We start from the raw sequence: 19,601 nt of genomic DNA on the forward strand, positions 1-19,601 counted from the left end.
ACCCTATTTATCGACCTCTGAAGAAAGGTGGGCTCAGCCGGCTGGTGTGCTACAGACTTTACATAGATGTCTGAGCTGAGCACTTAACTCATTGGGCTATCTGGAAAAATTCACTTTGCATTGAGTTGGCTTTTACAGCCCAAATACTGAGGGATCACAGTTATCTGTCTGTTTATATCCTAATTGTTCGATAATCCCTTATGTTCTTGCAGTATTTGAGTACTAATTACTCTAAATGTGATTCTAGTGTGTGATGTATAATTTTTTGTTAATGAACCAATAGTTGGGCGATGTGGGGGATACCTGGCTTTAACAGCCACACATGGCGCGTGCGCAGTGTATCCCGCCCAGCTTCCCTTAACGGCTCATGTGTACCCCAGACATCCTCCAATCCACACTCAGCGGTTTCCAGACGTATCTTGCCCATGGCTGAGGTTCGCCTAGATCTGATTTAGTTGAGCTTGTGTCCAGGTCCTTCAGCGCCATAGAAAGTATGGAGCAAACCTACCCGTTAAGATGGTAAAGGGAGACAGAGTTTTAAAAAAAGTTTTTATCCGAATTGTGGTGAGGGTGTTGTGGAAACTGGCTGCCCAGGAACTGGTATTTAGCGTAATTGTCAAGTGTTATATGAGGGCAGCGTAATTGATGCACGTACCTAAAGGTAGAGTGGGGCCACAAGGGAGGTTGTGTTTGTGTGTCAAATGGTGGGGACTGGTCTTACGATGGCAATGTACCCTGTGACATGAGCTGGCTCGGAGTGTTTGCCTTTTCAGATACTTGTGGGTGCCACAGGGAATATGGTATGTTAACAAATTAAATATATTTTGGCTTCAAAATGCACAGTGCCCATGTTTAATCAAAGGGTCATCAGATGCCAAATAATTTAATTCATAAAGATGTATTTACTAGCCACTTTTATTACTGGTCATTCATAGGATGCAATGTCTTCTGTCCTAGGTTCTGCCAACCTGAAAGGGCAAATGGAAACTAGTAACTCTGCACAGGAATAAACATGGAGTAAGCGAGCAGAAAAACACATCGATTGCCTGGCTGTTGGTTGGAAAGTCTTCTAGATGTACAATATAGACTGAAACAAATGCTAGTATTGCTACTGAAAGAGCACACTCCTAGTGGCTTTTCCCCAAATATTGTCCAAATCTACCCTTGTAAGAACACACATGTGATGGCTTTGCCCAAGGTTTGCCAGCATTTATATGCCAAGTCCTTTCACTACTAAGCTCTTCCTCAATTTTAGCGAAGTATCTGAAACCCATGACATTCCTTATTTTTGACAATTTTCCCTGTTTTTGCAATCAATTGGGCAATTGCCCCCTTCAAAAACACCTCCCTTCTGATTCTCGATTACTTAGTGAACAATTGTACTCTAGTGGATATGGTTTTCTAATCCAGTCCCTCCAGTGGTCTTCAAACCTTTAATGCTGAGCCACTCTTCCCCGGAGTAAAAATGTTTTTTACACTCCTCCCCCTCCCAAGTGTTGGAACGTTTAATGTTGTATGATTATGGAAGCTCCCATCCTCCCTTCTGAAAGAGTCTCGCCCCCTTGGACCTCCCTGCATGCCACCATAGGGGGGACTAGACCCAAAGTTTAAAGACCACAATAACTTGAGATGATGTCATATTGAACAGTCAATTGGCCGCATGCTTGTTCCAGTCTATGACCACTTCCTTTGCAATGATCTGCCTTTTTTTAACATGAGATGTCTTCTTACTGGCCCTTAACCCCACATCTATCTACATTACCTTTGGTATAGGTCTACCTTCTATAATCCTTGATGCACCCTCCTTGCATTTCATAACTGCTCCTCAACCCTTTCTCTTTGCTTTCTTGTTGTGCACTCTTGCTGCCCAAGCAATAGAAGTCAGTTCCTCTGACATGTCACTTGATGCCACATTTGTTGCTTTAAAAAAATATATATATGAAAGACTAATTGCTGTCGGAGGTAGTTCCCTAATGTTTTCATTCTGAAATCCTGCTGAACATTAATTGTATTTGTACCCTTATTTTGAATTAACATAGTTTTCTTTTTCTCTTGTGATGCTTTTAAAAACCACTACAGAACAAAATGGATCTGCCGTAAGTCACCCTCCAGTGCTCCACATTAGCTTCTTCTCAGTCATTGACTCCATCTAGACCCACTTTTTCTAGACTGACTGACCCCAAAATCTCAGTAATGACCCCTACAATTTCTCAGGCATAGAGATCCCCTAGAAATCTCATTAGTTAGCCAGTTGCATGCCACTAGACCCCAATGTATAGTTTCCCCTACCTTTTGTCTTGCATTTAAGCCCCCCTTCTTTCCTCAATGGATAGACATCGCTCTCATTACGACATCATCAAGTTTAACATCACATGCTCATTTTTTCAAAATGTTCAACAGCCATCAGAACATCCACCCTATCACAGTGCCTCTTCAGACCTTGGGAACGTCCACTCTTTGTTCCTCACCGTCCATTTCCCAAAAGGTAAGATTTGTCTACCACCATTGTTGGTTTTTATTGTTATCATTACAGTGGATACAGCGGCCATAACCTTAAGTGCCAGAGAAGCCTTATCAATCTCAAGAGTAGAGAGTCTATATGTTCTACTACAGGAACACCATCCAGGTGACTATACATTAACAATTATGACAGTGCAGAATTATTAATTGTGAATTATGTAGCAAGAGTTGATTATTGATTACTATTTTTGAATTCTTATAAATACCACTATGAAGGTTAAATACTGAACATATGGAATAAAATGCTCCCGATGAAGGGAATAAAGTCCTGAAACGCGTTGAGCTGACTACAAGGAATTAATTTCTATTTCTATATAACAGTTGAATTACTTGCTTTGAGTTTGCTCTCTATCAACCCATTCAGTACAAAAACTGTACATGAATTGATGTATGTAAATTTGAATGTGCTAAGAAATCTATCTTTTATTTAATTTGTGAATATAAAGTTTGTTGATTTTGTAAACTTTAATATATTCACATATATAAAAACTATTACTTTTATAAAACTATTTAGTTGTTTAACACAACCCGGGTGTGCAAGGGACGGGAGAGTTCCACGAGTTGGTGGACATCTGTTGCATTCACATAGTTGAAACCACCAAGTGCCAGGGATGGTCATTCCCCCTTGCACCCCCCTACATTATATTTAATTCGAACAAATCACATATAATAGTAGGAGGACCCTAGGTCACCCAGTTACCATCAGGGTCATATTGGGAAAGGAATGGTGCAGGGCCAATTGGCCTAACGCATGACTCAGCAAGGGCTGGAGCAAGAACATTAACGTACTGGAACTATTCCCAATTGCGGTGGCTTTACACCTCTGGGCCAAAGAGTTATCCAACAAATGCTTGACAGTGTGGTCTGACAACATGGCTGTAGTGCAAGGAATCAACACAGTCAGGCTGTTGTCCAGCAACCCTCAGCTTGCTCCAGCACCTAGTAAAGATAGGATTGCAGATAAACACTGAAGTGGGGGCACATTCCAGGGGTTCTTAATGTTACAGCGGATGGGCTTTTTTGTTTACAGATGGGGCGGTTCCGGAAGGCCCACCCAGGGGCGCAGGAGATGATGCCATTCAAGAGTGTTTGGTGGAAACTAGTGTGCTGGAAAAGGTTATGAGGAGTCTAGCATCACAGGCGCTATTGGGGACACAAGGGAAAGGTACAGCAGGCGCTTTTTGACCTTCTTAGAAGCCACGAGTCGTAGGAATAATGCGGCTTGGCGTGGGGGGAAGGGAGTCTGCCATTTCATTCTATGGGCCCAGGACACTCGCAAGTCAAAATCCTGGCTAGCAGGACACCTTAGCTCCATCGATTTCCACAGCCAGCTAGCAGATCGCAGCGATCCAACCAAGAGCTTCCTTGTCAGGGTGGCCCTGAGGGGTTGGGTCGGGGGGGGGGGGGGAACCAGCATACGAGGACGACAGGCGTCCCATACATTTTTAACTACTAAAAAAGATGCTCCTGAGACTACAGCTGGTATGCTACTTGCCTTATGAATGCCACCTGTTTAAAGCTGGTTTCACTCTGGCCTTCTTTGGGGCCCTGTGCCCCAGTGAGTTGATCGCCCACTTCAGACACGACAGGGATTATAAGGCGCTGTTGAGAGATGACGTAAACATCATGGAGTTGCGGGTTAAGGAGGTCCAAGACTGACCAAGGGGAGGTTGTTGGTGCTCGGGAGCCTGGGTGAAAATAATTTTTGGCCCGTGATGGCCATGAGTGCCTTCCTCAGAGTTAGGGCAAACGGGCCAAAGTACCTCTTTGTGCATGCCGATAGCTCCCCCCTCACGTAATTCCAGTTCAGGGAGGTCATAGCCGCAATGTTACATTGGGGGTGTTGACAGGCATTACACTCCTCACTCATTTTGCATAGGGGCTGCCACAACAGCTCAACGGGAAGGCCTGGGGGGGTGAGGGTCATAAAAAGAATAGGAAGGTGGGAGCCCAACAACATTAGACCAGAGGGTGGGGGTGAAGGGCGTGCTAAGGATTAGGTGTCTGTTCAGGGGGAGGGAAGCCTAGGGAGCAAGGGGGGGGGTTGTACTGTGTTAAGTCAACATCATGCAACCAGGTTAAGGAATGATTATCTTTCCACAGATTGCACATCAGTATGGGTCATTGGCCACTCATTTATGGCCAGGGCGGCTGAGGGAGCAGTGAAGGAAAATCAGGACGGTCACATGGGCTTCTCACGAACATGGATATCATGGTTCGGAAAAGGAGGATTGTTATGGGAAGAATTGCCAGGTGTTCAAGAAATACATGCAGAGCCGCGCCCTGCCTGACATCCTAGTCATATATTTAGGGGGACGACTTGGGTTCAACAGGGAGAAGCGAGTTTCTGCCCAGAATCCGGGGCATGCTGACTCAGGTGGGAAATTGCTTCCGGGGCGCGGATCTGCTTTCGTCAGAATTGATACCCAGACGGTCATGGTGGGGGGGCATACTGCCATAAAGGGATTGAGGAGTCCAGGAGCAATTTCCGAGACTCCTTCACGCAGGGGGGAAGGTCGGGGACAGGGATCCCCAGCACAGATCATCACGCTGCCGGCTGAGACTGAAGGGCACGTTTGATTGATGCATTATGGGTGAACGTTTGAATGCGCTTAGAGGGACGTCTAGTTATTGGTGGTTTGGCGTCCAGATGCCTAGTGGGAGGAGGGCCCACTGCCACCGGCTATCAGCAGAGAGTCATGGCGGAGTCACAGGTCGTTCCCTACAGAAAGCACTGGTGGATACCGCAAGGGGGACTGCACCGCCATCAGCTTAGAAAGAACAGCACCCAGGAGTATTAGACTCGGGGAAGAGCCTGTATAAAGGGGAACGCAAAGGGGGCTTGGAAGACCTTCCAACCACAAAACGCGGGTGCAAGGGGTTTGGGAGTGTATCAAAGGAGAGTAAACAACGAATCAAACAAGGGGAGGGAAATGAACGAAGGGAGTTTGGGGATATGGGGCTCGGGGAAGTAATGAGGAATCAGAGATTTGGGCTAGGGAGAGAATGGGGAAGGGAAGCTGCGAAAGAGGGACGGAAAGGGTGGGGATAGGAAGGAATTGGGGAACAGAAGGGAATTGGGGAACAGAAGGGATCAGCGTATGAAGATAATTGGGAATGCAAAGGATGGGGACATTGAAATGCTGTGGGAAGTGGGAAAAAGAGGGGGGGGTCCGTTACGAGCTGGGAAGGGGATGAAGATGGGGAGGGTAATGGCTAACGGGAGCTGGGGGAAGGTAGCAAACGTGGGTGGGGCGAATGGAGAAGGAGCTGGGCAATGCAAAGCTTGGGGTGCAGGGGGCAGCGTAGAAGGCAGAAGAGATTTGGGCCGAGCTGAGTTTGAGGAAAGGGTATTTGAGACACGATAGGTTATGGGAAGAATGTGATGGGGACAGGAGAACTGTAGGGTGAAATCGAAGATTAACAACGGGAAAGTAAAAGGGGGGAAAAGTAAATTGTAATGTTAGTGGAAAAGGAAAGTCAAAAAGTAAACTGGGAAAGTAAATAAAGTGTAAAAGACATGTGGAAAAAGTAAAGTGGACCAAGTAAAGTAAAAATGTAATGTGAAAAGTAAAGTGACCTGTAAAGTAAAAATTGGCCAGGGGTAGAGAGGGAAGGCTAGGGAGGGACGTGCCCTCGATGGGTGCACAAGTTCCTTTTGGGGAGGGGTTAGGATGCCACGCTCAGCGCAGAATCCTGAGGCGTGGTAGAGAAACAACACCTGTAAAATAACTCCTGACTATATGTATGTTTATTTATATAGCGCCGGTTGCTTGCAAGCATCAGGGTGCTGTTTAATAAAGTTTGCTGTGGCTGTTTCACTTCCACTCAGCCAACTGGTCCTGCCTCTCATTTGGGGAACGGGGGGTTAGCAAATCGAAGAAGGGAGGGAGAATGGAACATGGACATGATGGGGTGTATCACTGTGGAGTATGTGGGTACGGTCCCCCTGATGCGGGTTGTTGACGCTAAGCAAATGCACCAAAGTCGTCGTAACTGCGTAGTCACAGTTACAAGGTCGACATTTTGGTGCATTTCCCCTTTTGGCTGTCACTGTTTCCTTTCATGATGAAAGGAGACTCTTCCTCCCTTCTTTTGCACCTCCCAGATCCCACCTCTGGACCCCAGTGTAAGTCTGTTGGTAGTAGGGTGCAGTCCGTCCGTGTCTCATTTTAAGTTACTGAGATTTGTACCACTGCTGTTTTCCAGGTCTCCAGGCGGCCTGACAGATCTGAAAGTGATGACGGTGTTGTTCAGCACCCCTGGTTTGGTCCATTTTCCTGCTTTTCTGGGGAAGAGAAAAACTCGTCACCTAACGGGGACTTTGTGATTGCGAACGTACCTATGGAAATGTGGCCGTTCGGAGGATTCCACGCAAGTCCTGCTTTATTTTTTTTTAAAAAAAATCTCTCTCGCGAGCACGCACGCACTGACTGTCCAAGGGGCACATCCTCGTGTCGTTTGCACTGTCACCCACAGCAAAAGAGCCGCTTCTAAAAGGAGGTCCGCCCAGCCATAAAGCCATTAGCTTCGCGTGTGCAGAGGCTGGTCACATGTCCGCGGTCCGCAAAGCGCCCGTTCCACCCTCCTCGCGAGGTATGTCCTAATCTGGGGGCAGTCACCTTGCGCTGCGTCAATGCTAGGTCATCTTTAGACCAAGGTTCTCCTGTCAGCTGGTGACGGGCGCAAACTCCCAGAGCAGGCACGTGATATGACACGGCTCTCTCCCCAGCTACTGCTGGCCGCTGTGGACAACGCCTCCCTTCCCTCCCCCCAACACTTGGCAGGGTGCCATGCAACATGGGAAAAAGCGAAAAGGCCACCGAGTGCACCTGACAGCAGCTCTCCTGACCTTAGAAACAGCTGCCTCAGGACTCTGCAAGGCTGCCTTCGCGCTCACCACCCTCTCCCTTGCAGAAATATCAGTCCCTTTGGCTGAGGGCTGTCTGCCACCCTGGCTGCTTTGCTTCAGATGGAATGTTTTTCTTCTATTGCAGTTTGTAAGCCGATTTTATGTCTCGCACAACACGGAACAAAAAAAACGTTCAATTGTGCTACACGAAGCTGATATCCGCCCAGGATGGCCCTGCCTATGTGCTTCTCACAATATGAGCATTCCAAGCCATGAACTTATGTTCAGGCGGTAGTTTTATTTGTTCTGAAATATTCCAATTACATAAACTCCGATTGGAGGATATTTTCCTTCTGATCAACGCTCCACCTCTTTCAGTTGTTCCCACTCGCAACACTTCGCCTATTCAATATTCTACTCCTCCACCTTTCCCACCCCTCACCTATGGCGCTGTCCCCTGCCAATCTTTCACCTACTCCACATTTCTAACTCTCTCTCAATTCTTCTGCCACCTCTAGCTGTCTTCTCATTCACCCCCCTTCAGCTGCAGCCAACCCAGCTAACCCCCTCTCCCCTCGCTGGACACCTTCCTCGAGCTCAGCAGATGCACCAGCCCACACAGGTGGAGCTAGAGGGGCAGCTGGCATAGCGGGCTGCCCCTCTGGCCCTCCCTCCGTGGATTTGCCTCCTGTCACTGAGGTGGCAGAAGTGCGTGCCCCCCTATGGTCGGGCCGGAAATGCCAGGCCGGGGAGGCAATTGAACAGCCTGGGCTGAGAGGGCCAAGTCCCTCTTCCAGCCCAGGCATCAGCAGCCATCCTCCCGCCCAAACTATAGTTCCTTGTTCTACCTCTTTTATTTTACTAGCTGGGGGACAGAGGGGACGGGATGTGGTAGCGTAGCCTTCAATTGATGTGGTGGTCACCAGAAAGTCTAAATGGATGTAACTATGTGGTTGGACCGTGCTTTCCCTACTCGGCCCCAATTTCCCACTACATATTGGAGGGCTGTTGCCTTAACTTGTATTAGCACAGAAAACTACGCCAAGCCAGCAAAGCTCTGCTCCATTAGCAGCTACATTGGACTTCTTGCTATTAGCGTGAGATCAAGCCTGGTGCTGCTCGCTTGGGATGAGCTGACTTGCAGGAAGCCCAGCTGCCTGTGTACACACCATACAAAGCAGCAACCGTACATGCAGCCCCTGGGCATGAAGCTGCCCCTCCCCCTACATTCCAGACTGTTTCTCCTTATGCAACCAAGAGAGTGTGATACATTGTAGAAATGGTGTGAGCTCCATTCGGTCCCAAAGGTTGTGCTGAACTATGCTATTATTTATTTGGTATAGCTTGCCCAGAGAAGAAATCTTGTCTCAAGAATGTCTGCATACACATACTTGCAATCAACTGTGAGTGGATAGTGATGTCTTGTCTTACTGGCCACACACACACACACACTTACTCACTAGTGAGTCTGTATATGGTGAGTTAGGGTGTGTGTATTTTTATTTATTCAATTGTTTTTTTTTTTAATAATGCGCCTAATATCATACTTCAGTTCGGTTTCTAAGTGTGGATCATCCGGGATTCGAACCTCTGTTGCTCTGTGTGGTTTTGCTTCCAGGGCCTTGCATCTGTGCTATCCTCTGTTCACATAGCTGCGTGCCTGCCAATCACAAGTAGGACTTAGACCACAGGGAGGCACAGAATCAGCCCGATTATGAATCCGCATAATCCAGTGGTCGAAGTTTAGAAAGGAAGTAGTGGAACTGTGTTCCCTACTGGCCTGCCCCTGCTTCACACAAACCCCATCACCACGCCCCCTCCCTCCCACAATACAAATCCCCAAACACATGCGGCTGTTGTTTAAGGGAACGTTCAGTGTAGTACACTGAAAGTGAAAGTTTCAACTTCTTTCAATTGTATTCTAAACCATTCCAGAACGGTTCCTTTTTAAAATAAAAGTATAGGAACAGTTCAGCTTAATAAAAATAAAAAAAAAAGTCGAGGAGCACTGCTCCCGCCCACTTCGACCACTGGGATGATCCGGAGAAAAGCCCATGTAGAGAAACTTTGTGCCACCCTCCTCCTCTGCATCACAGCAGCAGCAGGAGGACGGCTGCTTATAGAAGCTTGGAGAGTCCTAAGGGATGATAACCAGTGGCTTAAAGGCAATGCCCCTAAGTGAATAACAAAAGCACAAACAAAGCCGCTGCATCTTGAATCCCAGCAATGCAAGGGCTTTTCCAGACCACGAGGATCGACTACTGCCGTGCTCTGATCACGCGATCTCCCTAAAAGAACACAGCTTGCACTCCATGAATGACGGTCTCCATTGTTCCTCCACACAAACGTTGTCTGGGTTATTAGAGATTGCCTCTATGTGCGACCTCATACACACTAAGGGTAACAACTTGGCCTTTCACCCCATAACAGCAATGTAGTTTACATCTGTTTTTTTGTCACTTGAAAACATAACTGCATGTACCCATTTAGGCATTACGTTAGGGCAATGGATGCTTTTCTCTCCCCACACATTGAATACTTTAATGCTGACTATGCTAAAATACCATGATATTCCATCAGCTGCCTCCCGCGTCCCCAAAACTCAGTGCCACTGCTCTGGCAAATATTACTCCTTATCTTGGATATATCTTCTCCTGCGCAAGCTGTCTCCAAACACGTTTTCAGCCCCCAAGGAGGCGAATCCTCCAGTGTTACCGGACCTGATGTCAGTCAGTATATATAGAGCCAGCTGCCAGTTCTGCCCCTTTCCCTTAGCACTCGGCTCTCCGCCAAGAGGGGGAGGGCAATGAATCTATGGGAGGAAGGAATATTCCATCAGAAAGAACATTACCAAGAGGGAAGTCATTTTTCTAATGGATTCCTTCCTCCAGCACAGAACCTGGAGGGAGGAGGTGAGAGAGAAATGTCAGTTACACAGGAAACTGTAGAAGGCGCTTCACCCAAAGAATCCAGGGAGTAATGCTTGGAAAACATGCACAGGGAAGCCCCCATAGCTACTTGACAGATGTCCAGGTCACTGCTTTGACCTGATCTCTGGTCAAATAGACCCTGACACCCTCAGGTGCTTCTTTCCCAGCTGAATCATAGCACTCTGAAATACAGAGGAAAGTTCACCTTGACAGGGTCTTCTTGGTAACATCCCTGCCCGCATGGGCACCAGCATAACTCACAGAAGAGCTGGCCATCCTTTCTGATGTCCCTCATCTGGGGTCTAGGTAGTGAAACCACACCTCTGTCTTAGAAGGCTGAGGGAAGAAAAAAGAAAGATGGATCATCTGCAAGAAGTCGACATCCAACACAACCTCGGGGAGGAAACTCACACGCAGTCATCTTTTCCTTGCAAAAAGAAAAGCCAAGGAAGTTAAACTGATGGGGTTGGGAGCTCACATACCTGTCTAGTAGAAGTTATGGCAACCAGGAAAATCACCTTTAAATGGGAGCTACCTCAAAGAACATGAATGCAAAGGCTCAAATGTTGTCACCATAAGGAATGCAAGACCAAGGTTCAAATGCCACACAAGAACAATAAATGGGTGTAGGGGGGAACTGGTTACACAGTCCAGCAAAAAATGCATAATGGTGGGGATGGTGAAGAATTAACCCTTTATTGTGATTTGCCTAAAGACTGAAATAGCGGGTAGGTACCCCTTCACAGACCCAATCTCAAGCCCCTGCTGAGTGAAAGAGCTGGAAATCAAGCACAGAGGAGGTTTGACAGATCAATGTGTCCAAATTCCATTCCTGGCACCAAGCTGAAAACCCACGCCACCTGCAGGCATAGATGGACTTGGTGGTAGGCTTCCTGGCAGAAAGGAGTACATCTAGGACTCCAGACAGGTCCTGGTGGTCAGAACACAAGTCTAATATTAGAATGGCATCTGACAAATCACCAAAAGCTCAACATTTTATACAACAAAGATATACCATAGCTTAAATTAGGTTCCTCATATTAGAGCAAGTATATTAAACAGACTTCTACTGCAAAGAGAAAGCTACTGGATTGACTGTTTACACTCCTTGTCTCCCCGTGGCATGAACATGGAGTGGGACTTAAGTTGCTTCCTGTAATTTGCAACTTGAGTCCGATACATTTCCTTGAGTATCACATTTTATATGTACACTTGAATAATTAATGTAATTTACAGCCAAATGGAGAGTATTTAAGTTGAATAAATCTCCACAAAGTTAAGAAGAATCTTTTCTAAAGAAACATCTGTTCTAAAAAATAATCTTCGCCTACAGCCCCATGAACAACATCAGCGATAACGTGCATGCATGGATTTCATCCCCAAAGTAAGCGATCAAGGTGTCTAAAACTTTTTAAACATGGCGCTCTTTGTGAGAAGCCAAGACGGAACAGTGGATTCTTAAAGAACCGTGCGCATGTGCGCCGGTTGGCACGACAACTGTGGCAACGCTCAGACCAGGAAAGAGGAGTAACTGCAGCATCGTGGCTCTCCACCTCGATTCTCTACACAGTATGTAATTCCACTTACATCTAATTTCTCTGCTATGGAACCAATCTATTTTACATCGACATGTTAAACTAGGATCCTATATACTTTTGGGACCGTTAAGCCACGGCTCATTAGAGAACAGAAACGCAAAAAAATAATCTTGGATTAATTGACGCTCAGCCATGGCGAGCCCGTGAACACAGTAATAATGTCATTCCAAGCACAGCACTGTCTAATGTAATCTAATATCTAAACTATTTTAAAACGTACAGTGCAGTAACCGCATGATGTGATTTTATCACCATGCAGGACCGGTAGTGAAATTTCAGTGCCATGGACGAAGTTGGCTTTATCCCAATGTAAATCACTCCGCTGCACTTTGCATTGAGGTAAGCTCTCATTTATCTCTGGTATGTTAGTGCATTAAACTCATTCCTCATCAAGGGTCAAGGTGTGGGACCCAGCTCTATACTCTAGTGACTTGTCCCATACCTGGCCCGCCATTACTTATACTTAAACACAGTTTATTTGATACAGCTCCAGATCTTACCAACCTGGTAACAGAGAGGGCAGAAAGACACAGATTCCTACATTTAAGCTATCTCGGAGACAAGAGATCTCTTGGACACTCAGGTCAGTGACCCCATATATTATTTTTTAAGGTCATAATAGGTGCAGTACCAGTTAACCTAAAAACACATAGTGACGAGTTTATTTATATATTTATTTTACAGAATTCATAAACTGATATACCTGATGAAGGACAGATAAGCCCGAAACGTGCCGTATTGACAGTGAAAGATACACTTCGAATCTACCATCTAAATGAAGTGTTTATTTTTCTTTCTGAAATAAGGAATGAATTCATCAGTTTTCTTTTATTTGATTTGTCTTCGAAATCAGAACAAACCTCATTCTGTTTAAGAATGTAATTGACACTGTTGTTGTTAAATCTGTATGTATATTGTGAACTTCATGGAGATTTGTTTCTTTATTTCTGAAATATATTTCATTGATGTTTTCAAATGAATTGTATAACATTGGTCATTAAAATAGTATTTTTCAATTAGAATTTGTTTAGCATTTTTTTGCAGTAAAATGTGCCCAGATTTCAGTCACATTCAATAGCGTGACTCATTTTCTGTATGTATAACTAATCTTGTAGCCCATGATCGTAATCTGGAGCACCTAAATCAACTGTTAGATGTATTAATTTTCTTAATCACCTACTTAACCTTGGGCAATTGAGTCTTTAAAGGACATATCTAAAACAACAGTGCACCTCTACACCATTGTCCCACTCCTTATATCTCAGCTTCTCCGCAGTCAAGCATGGAGGTTGGGGCATGGATTGAGGACTCGACCCCCTCAAATGGGAGAGTAGGTCCCCCCTTGCCAAGGAGGACAGATGGACTATGTGCAGAAGCTCCAGGTGCCACTTTCTCTGAGAAGAGTCTAGTACTATCAGGATCATGGTGTAACCTATACCTCGGAGACCCAGCGGCTTGTCTGGAATCTGTGGAAGCACATAGAGATCATAGTTCCACACAACAATACATCCCGGGGCTCCCTGACAAGCAATCTCCAGGGAGCAGAAACTCTTCAACTTCCTGTTGACAATGGACACAAATAGGTCTACCTTATACTTTTGGCAGGTTGATATCTTCCAGCTAAAGGACTCCGCAACCAGGTTCTTTATTCCTGCAAAACAGGTAGCATAAAGGATCAGAGCCCAAAATCACAGTTGCATTGTTTCCTTGTACAGCGGCAGCAACCTTACCCCATCTCACTTGTTGAGGTAGCACATGGCAACAGCACTGTCTGCCAAAATCTGGACACAGGCCCCTTTCCCAGGGAAGGAAAGCCACCAGAGCCAGACTGATGGTCTGCAATTCAAGCAGGTTGATATGTACCATAGCCTCTGTCAGTTACCAAAGTCTGCTCACTGTCGGATTCCCCAGATGAGCCTGCCAACCACTAGGGGATACGTCCATCACTATGGTCAGTTGATGTCAAGGTTGCTGGAATTGTCCAACAATCTCCCTGAGCAAATGGGCACTGAGGGTCCACCATAGTAGGCCCTGAGGCACTTCAACAAAGACCAACAACAGTTCTGACATGTCACCCTGAAACTGAGACCACTGACTTCAATGCAGCCACTGGAGCGGCCACATTTGCGCCAGAGCCTCTGGCGCCAACAAGATGCAGATGTTCAGGAGCCCCAGAAGATGCAGGAAACCAGAACCTGGGAAATAAGGATGTTCACCATCTGCAAAATGTTTGCCACTTGATCCTTGGGAGGAAAGTCTGTGTTGGTACAAGTTTACAGCAATGCTCCTCTGGTTCGAAGCAACGGGATGGTGAAAGCTGAGACTTCTTAAAAAGCCTCAGATTTGCAAAAGCCAGCAGGTGTGGTGCAGGTGCCCCATCACCAACTCTGCAGTGCAGGCTCAAATGAGCCAATGATCCAGGGAAAGGAATATGTGAATCCTCTCAATCGTGAGACCAGTGGCCTCCTCAGCTAGTAGCGTGGTGAAGATGCTCAGTGCTGAGGAAAAATCGAACAGCAGTACCTAGAACAGGGAACAGGTAACAAGAAGTTCCAACCACGAGGGGGAGGGGGAGGAAGGCGGGGGGGGGGGGGAGAAGAGAGGATGGGTGGAGAAGGGAGGTAGGAGAATGAAGGGAGGAGAATTAAGGTAGGGAGGGAGACAAGGGAGAGAGGGGGGGAGGGGGTAGGCACTCCTCATTAACGGGGACAATCTCCCTCCCCACAGAGAAGGGACAAAGTCCAAATTAAAGAGGTTTAGGACCAGGGTTGGCTATGGGGAACAGTGGAGGTTACCACTACACCGCTCTGGATATCTCTACTACTACTTTGACGGGAGAAACGCTGCTGATCTTGCTTACTGGAGGGCCTTTAACCCCTGCTGTGTTGGGTGAGGGACAGCAGGCTGTTAGACAAAAACGCTGTCACAGTCAAACCACCTTGCCTAGCAATTTAGCTTGGCCATTCGGAGCAAACCCCAAAGTCATCATTCAGGAGTGCCTGTGCTTGTCGGATCCAGTACCCATTGACAGGCAACATAGTCCGCCATATCAAGATGGGATTGCAACATTTGACATGCAGCCTCTTTCCCAACCTCCAACAGAGAGGCGCACCCATCTTTCGTCTACTTGATTGGAACGTTTTCAGCACTCATGGAGACCACTGCCCAGAAGGTGTGATATGATATGGTATCTATAACACGCCTGTGCACAAGTGTTTCTAGGCACGACACGACAAGGAGGGGGAAAACAGAGGAGGACAAAACAACGATCTTACTAGGCCTTGTGTCTCATTCAGATCGCGCACGTGTGGGGAAGAGGGACGGGGAGGAGTGCCAAGCGATGAGTGGGGCGGAATGGAGAAGGCCTAATTAGCCAGGGCGCAGGTGGCCTTAACAGCTCTCAAGACCAAGTTGTCCAAGACAGCATTTTGTGGCCCATGCAACCCATTTTTGCTCTCTGTCCAGGAGAAATTAAGGGAGGGCAGCCGACTTGGATCCCACAGTGGAAGTTTGCACCAGCAGGTTCCCAGGAGTGGGATGTGCAAACACCTGGGAGCCTGATGGAGCAGTCTTCTTGGTGAGGTCACGGTTCATTGAAGGAACTGAGCCTGGCTTCTGCCATGCAGCCATAACTGGACAGCCATAGCAGGTTGGAAGGGAAGCAGTCTCTTTTGGAAGGCCCTCTCCCAAAATGTCTGTCAGTTCAAACTAGATTACTGGTCTAGCGGGTGCATACAGACCCAGAGACTACCACCTTAGAATTAGTCTTCTGAATAGAAGCAGGTGGTTTGCCATAGGTAGGAGTTAAAAAATAAATCTATCTTCAGGTAGGTGTCTGACCTGTTGGCATCCCTTAAACCATATCCCAGAACAGCCAGGCTAGCAAAATCCTGCCACGTATCAGACTCTAGAGGCTTAAATCCATACAGTATTGGGTACCTTTCCACATTGAGAATCGTACCCATCTTTAAACAGAACTCACTCTGTGAAGTGGGAGCATATTCCAGTGAGGTACCGGTGCCAAGTCTTCCATGCCTGTAGTTCGAGCTGAGTGGCATGGGAGTGGACCAGTATCTGTGGCAGGACCTGAGCCAGCAGATATGCAGTTGTGTGCCAAGTAGGTGCCTCTGCTCACTTCAACATGTGCATTGGGAATGACTCCACCACACGCACCCAGGCATTGTTGCCAGTGCTGGGGCTTGGTGAAGTCATTTAGCATTTTAGGCCAGAATTCTTCCCACTGTCTTGGTGAAGAAGGCATAGTGGGGGTGGAGGTACCAGGGCAAGGGATGACTCTTACAAGGCCTCAGCAGCCTCCCTAGTACAGGAGTGATGACTTTCTTTCATCATGGAGGAAGAAGCGAAATGTCTGGAGCCACTGGAAGAGTGGAACCTCCTCCTGTGCTTCTTTTTCTTTTGTCCTTTACTAAAGAAGGCTCCTTCTCTCGTACATCTCCTACTGATCAAGCCCTCTTCCACGGAGGATCCTACACTGGCAGCATCCTTTTATCTCCTTTGTGCCAATAAGTGAAATGTTTAGCAGCATGTTCTGGGGGGAATTTTGGATACATGGACTGGCAGGATCTGCAATCCTTCTTTCACAGATTCTCCTGAAGGCAATAGACCTACCTAGTAGGAATTCGACCCTGATATTTTCTACCACAATACGGGCCTGGCTAGAAGCATGAGCCCCTAAAGGTATGAGGCATGACACAGTAGAAAATAGCTAAATGCTAGTGGCATTATAAGCAGCGTATTGAGTACACAGAATAAAGGACCGGAGGTCATGGCAGCACTGCTGGCTCTATATTCTGGCCCCAACTTCATGTCTGGCGTCCGAGGCCTGCAACAGCCCCAGTCAGAGCTGACTCGGAGCCGTGCTGCACCCTTGGTGTCTGAAAATGTTTCCGAAGACAGCTGGTGCCAAGGAACAGCAGCATATGACCACAGTGCTAAATCAACTCCACTGGCTGATGGTTTATAAAATAATCTAATTGAATGTCAATTGCCTAACGCAGACAGTTTTTTTTATTACATGACCCCAATACTTTAATTTACAAAGTTATTCCATATTGACCTAACTGAGGTGTTTGTTTGGCCACCATCCAGCTGCTAGTTTTTCTCAATGTTAAATAAGTCAAATGGGATGGTCGTGCCTTTTCCTTTATAGCCCCTTCATGTAATGCCTTTCCCACACATCTGTACTTCACCATAAAACTCTGAAAATACTGGTATCCTTCTGACGTCTCTGGCATCACGTTTTTCTAGGTAGATAATCATGTAGCCGCTATTACAATGACGATGCTCTCAGGGTGAATGTACGTGCTTCACATAAATTGTTGTTATTGTTATTGTTATTTTGCATTTATATAGCGCCTTATATACCATTGGTATGGTCTGAAGGCGCTGGTAGGTTGAACGCCCTTGGGAACCGAAGTTCATATCAGTAGAGAGAGAAGAGAGAGTCAAAAAGGTGCGTGTGAGCACCAGGTATGTGTACAGCTCGTGCAGTATCAGTGTAATAGCTGCTTTCTAGCGGTAGGTGTGGTGGTTGAGAGGTCAGGAGTATGTGTTCGTTCTGGCAGGATTCATCCAGATCGGATGTGGCTGCGTTAGGCCTGAGGAGAACGCCTTGCTGGGGGGTGTGTAACCAGCAGTGATTATTTAGAATGATGTGGAGTGAGCAGCGAATGTTGATATGAGAACAGTTATACCGAATGGTGTCATAGTATCTCTGTGTTCTAGTTGAGTGGTGATGTAAGGAGAGAGTCAGCGTGTTGGTGAGATATGATGGGTTTCATGCCCTTTCAGAGACTTCTAATTCACAGGGAGGCTATTGGGGACACTTCTAAATTCAACTTCATAGAGAGGCTATTGGGCACATTTCTAAAATCAACTTTCACGGAGAGGCTATTGGGCACATTTCTAAATTCAACATTTCACAGCTATTGGGCGCACTTCTGAATTCAACTTTCTAAATGTACTTCTAAATTCAACTTTCCGCTCAGAGGCTATTGGGCACACTTCTAAATTCAACTTTTCACAGAGGAGCTATTGGGTAGCTTCTAAATTCAACTTTCTACAGAGAAGCTGTTGGGTACACTTCTAAATGCGACTTTCTAAATGTACTTCTAAATTCAACTTTTCGCAGAGAGGCTATTGGGCACATTTCTAAATTCAACTTTTCATAGAGAGGTTATTGAGCACAATTCTAAATGTAACATTTCACAGCTATTGGGTACACTTCTAAATGCAACTTTCTAAATGTACTTCTAGTTTCAACTTTTCACAGAGAGGCTATTGGGCACATTTCTAAATTCGACTATCCACAGAGGAGCTATTGGGTACACTTCTGAATTCCACTTTTCACAGAGAGGCTGTTGGGCACTCTTCTAAATTCTACTTTTCACAGGGAGGCTGTTGGGTACACTTCTAAATTCGGCTTTCCACAGAGAAGCTATTGGGTACACTTCTAGATGTACTTCTAAATTCAACTTTCCACAGAGAGGCTATTGGGCACACTTCTAAATTCAACTTTTCACAGAGAGGCTATTGGGTACATTTCTAAATGTAACATTTCACAGCTATTGGGCACACTTCTAAATTCAACTTTCCACAGAGGAGCTATTGGGTACACTTCTGAATTCCACTTTTCACAGAGAGGCAGTTGGGCACTCTTCTAAATTCTACTTTTCACAGGGAGGCTATTGGGCACATTTCTAAATTCAACTTTTCATAGAGAGGCTATTGAGCACAATTCTAAATGCAACATTTCACAGCTATTGGGCACACTTCTAAATTCAACTTTCCACAGAGAGGCTATTGGGCACATTTCTAAATTCAACTTTTCATAGAGAGGCTCTTGAGCACAATTCTAAATGCAACATTTCACAGCTATTGGGCACACTTCTAAATTCAACTTTCCACAGAGAGGCTATTGGGCACATTTCTAAATTCAACTTTCCACAGAGAGGCTCTTGAGCACAATTCTAAATGCAACATTTCACAGCTATTGGGTACACTTCTAAATGTAACTTTCCAAATGTGCTTCTAGATTCAACTATCCACAGAGAGGCTATTGGGCGCACTTCTAAATAGTACTTTTCACAGGGAGGCTATTGGGTACACTTCTAAATTCAACTTTACACAGAGAGGCTATTGAGCACAATTCTAAATGCAACATTTCACAGCTATTGGGCACATTTCTAAATTCAACTTTCCACAGAGAGGCTATTGGGCACAATTCTAAATGCAACATTTCACAGCTATTGGGCACACTTCTAAATTCAACTTTCCACAGAGAGGCTATTGGGCACAATTCTAAATGCAACTTTTCACAGCTATTGGGCACACTTCTAAATTCAACTTTCCACAGAGAGGCTATTGGGCACAATTCTAAATGCAACATTTCACAGCTATTGGGCACACTTCTAAATTCAACTTTCCACAGAGAGGCTATTGGGCACAATTCTAAATGCAACTTTTCACAGCTATTGGGTACACTTCTGAATTCGACTTTCTAAATGCACTTCTATATTCTACTTTCATAGAGAGGCTATTAGAGAAGCTATCTAAGTGTGGCATAAGCTAACAATCACATTTCTGGCTAGATGAGGGGCAGGCTAATCAGTGTGGTTCTCTAGGGCAATGGTGCTGGTTAACATTAGACTGCAGGTCATTGAAAGGTATGTGAGAGTGGCA

The 19,601-nt window shown here is 45.9% G+C and overlaps 1 long non-coding RNA gene across 2 annotated transcripts in view; it reads left to right on the forward strand.

Moving 5' to 3' along the window:
* The window catches only part of LOC138488444 (uncharacterized), a 259,534-nt gene that overhangs the window by 32,738 nt on the left and 207,195 nt on the right, over positions 1 to 19,601 (forward strand). Inside the window, exons 2-3 of one of the 2 annotated variants that reach the window (XR_011274670.1) lie at positions 958 to 2,096; positions 2,401 to 2,485. This is a non-coding gene — a long non-coding RNA (uncharacterized lncRNA). Of the gene's footprint in view, positions 1 to 957; positions 2,486 to 19,601 lie in introns of both variants that reach the window. The other variant, XR_011274669.1, reaches the window with a different exon arrangement.

This window comes from Ambystoma mexicanum, chromosome 9 (genome assembly GCF_040938575.1).
Source record: "Ambystoma mexicanum isolate Mex_15411 chromosome 9, UKY_AmexF1_1, whole genome shotgun sequence".
NCBI lineage: Eukaryota > Metazoa > Chordata > Amphibia > Caudata > Ambystomatidae > Ambystoma > Ambystoma mexicanum.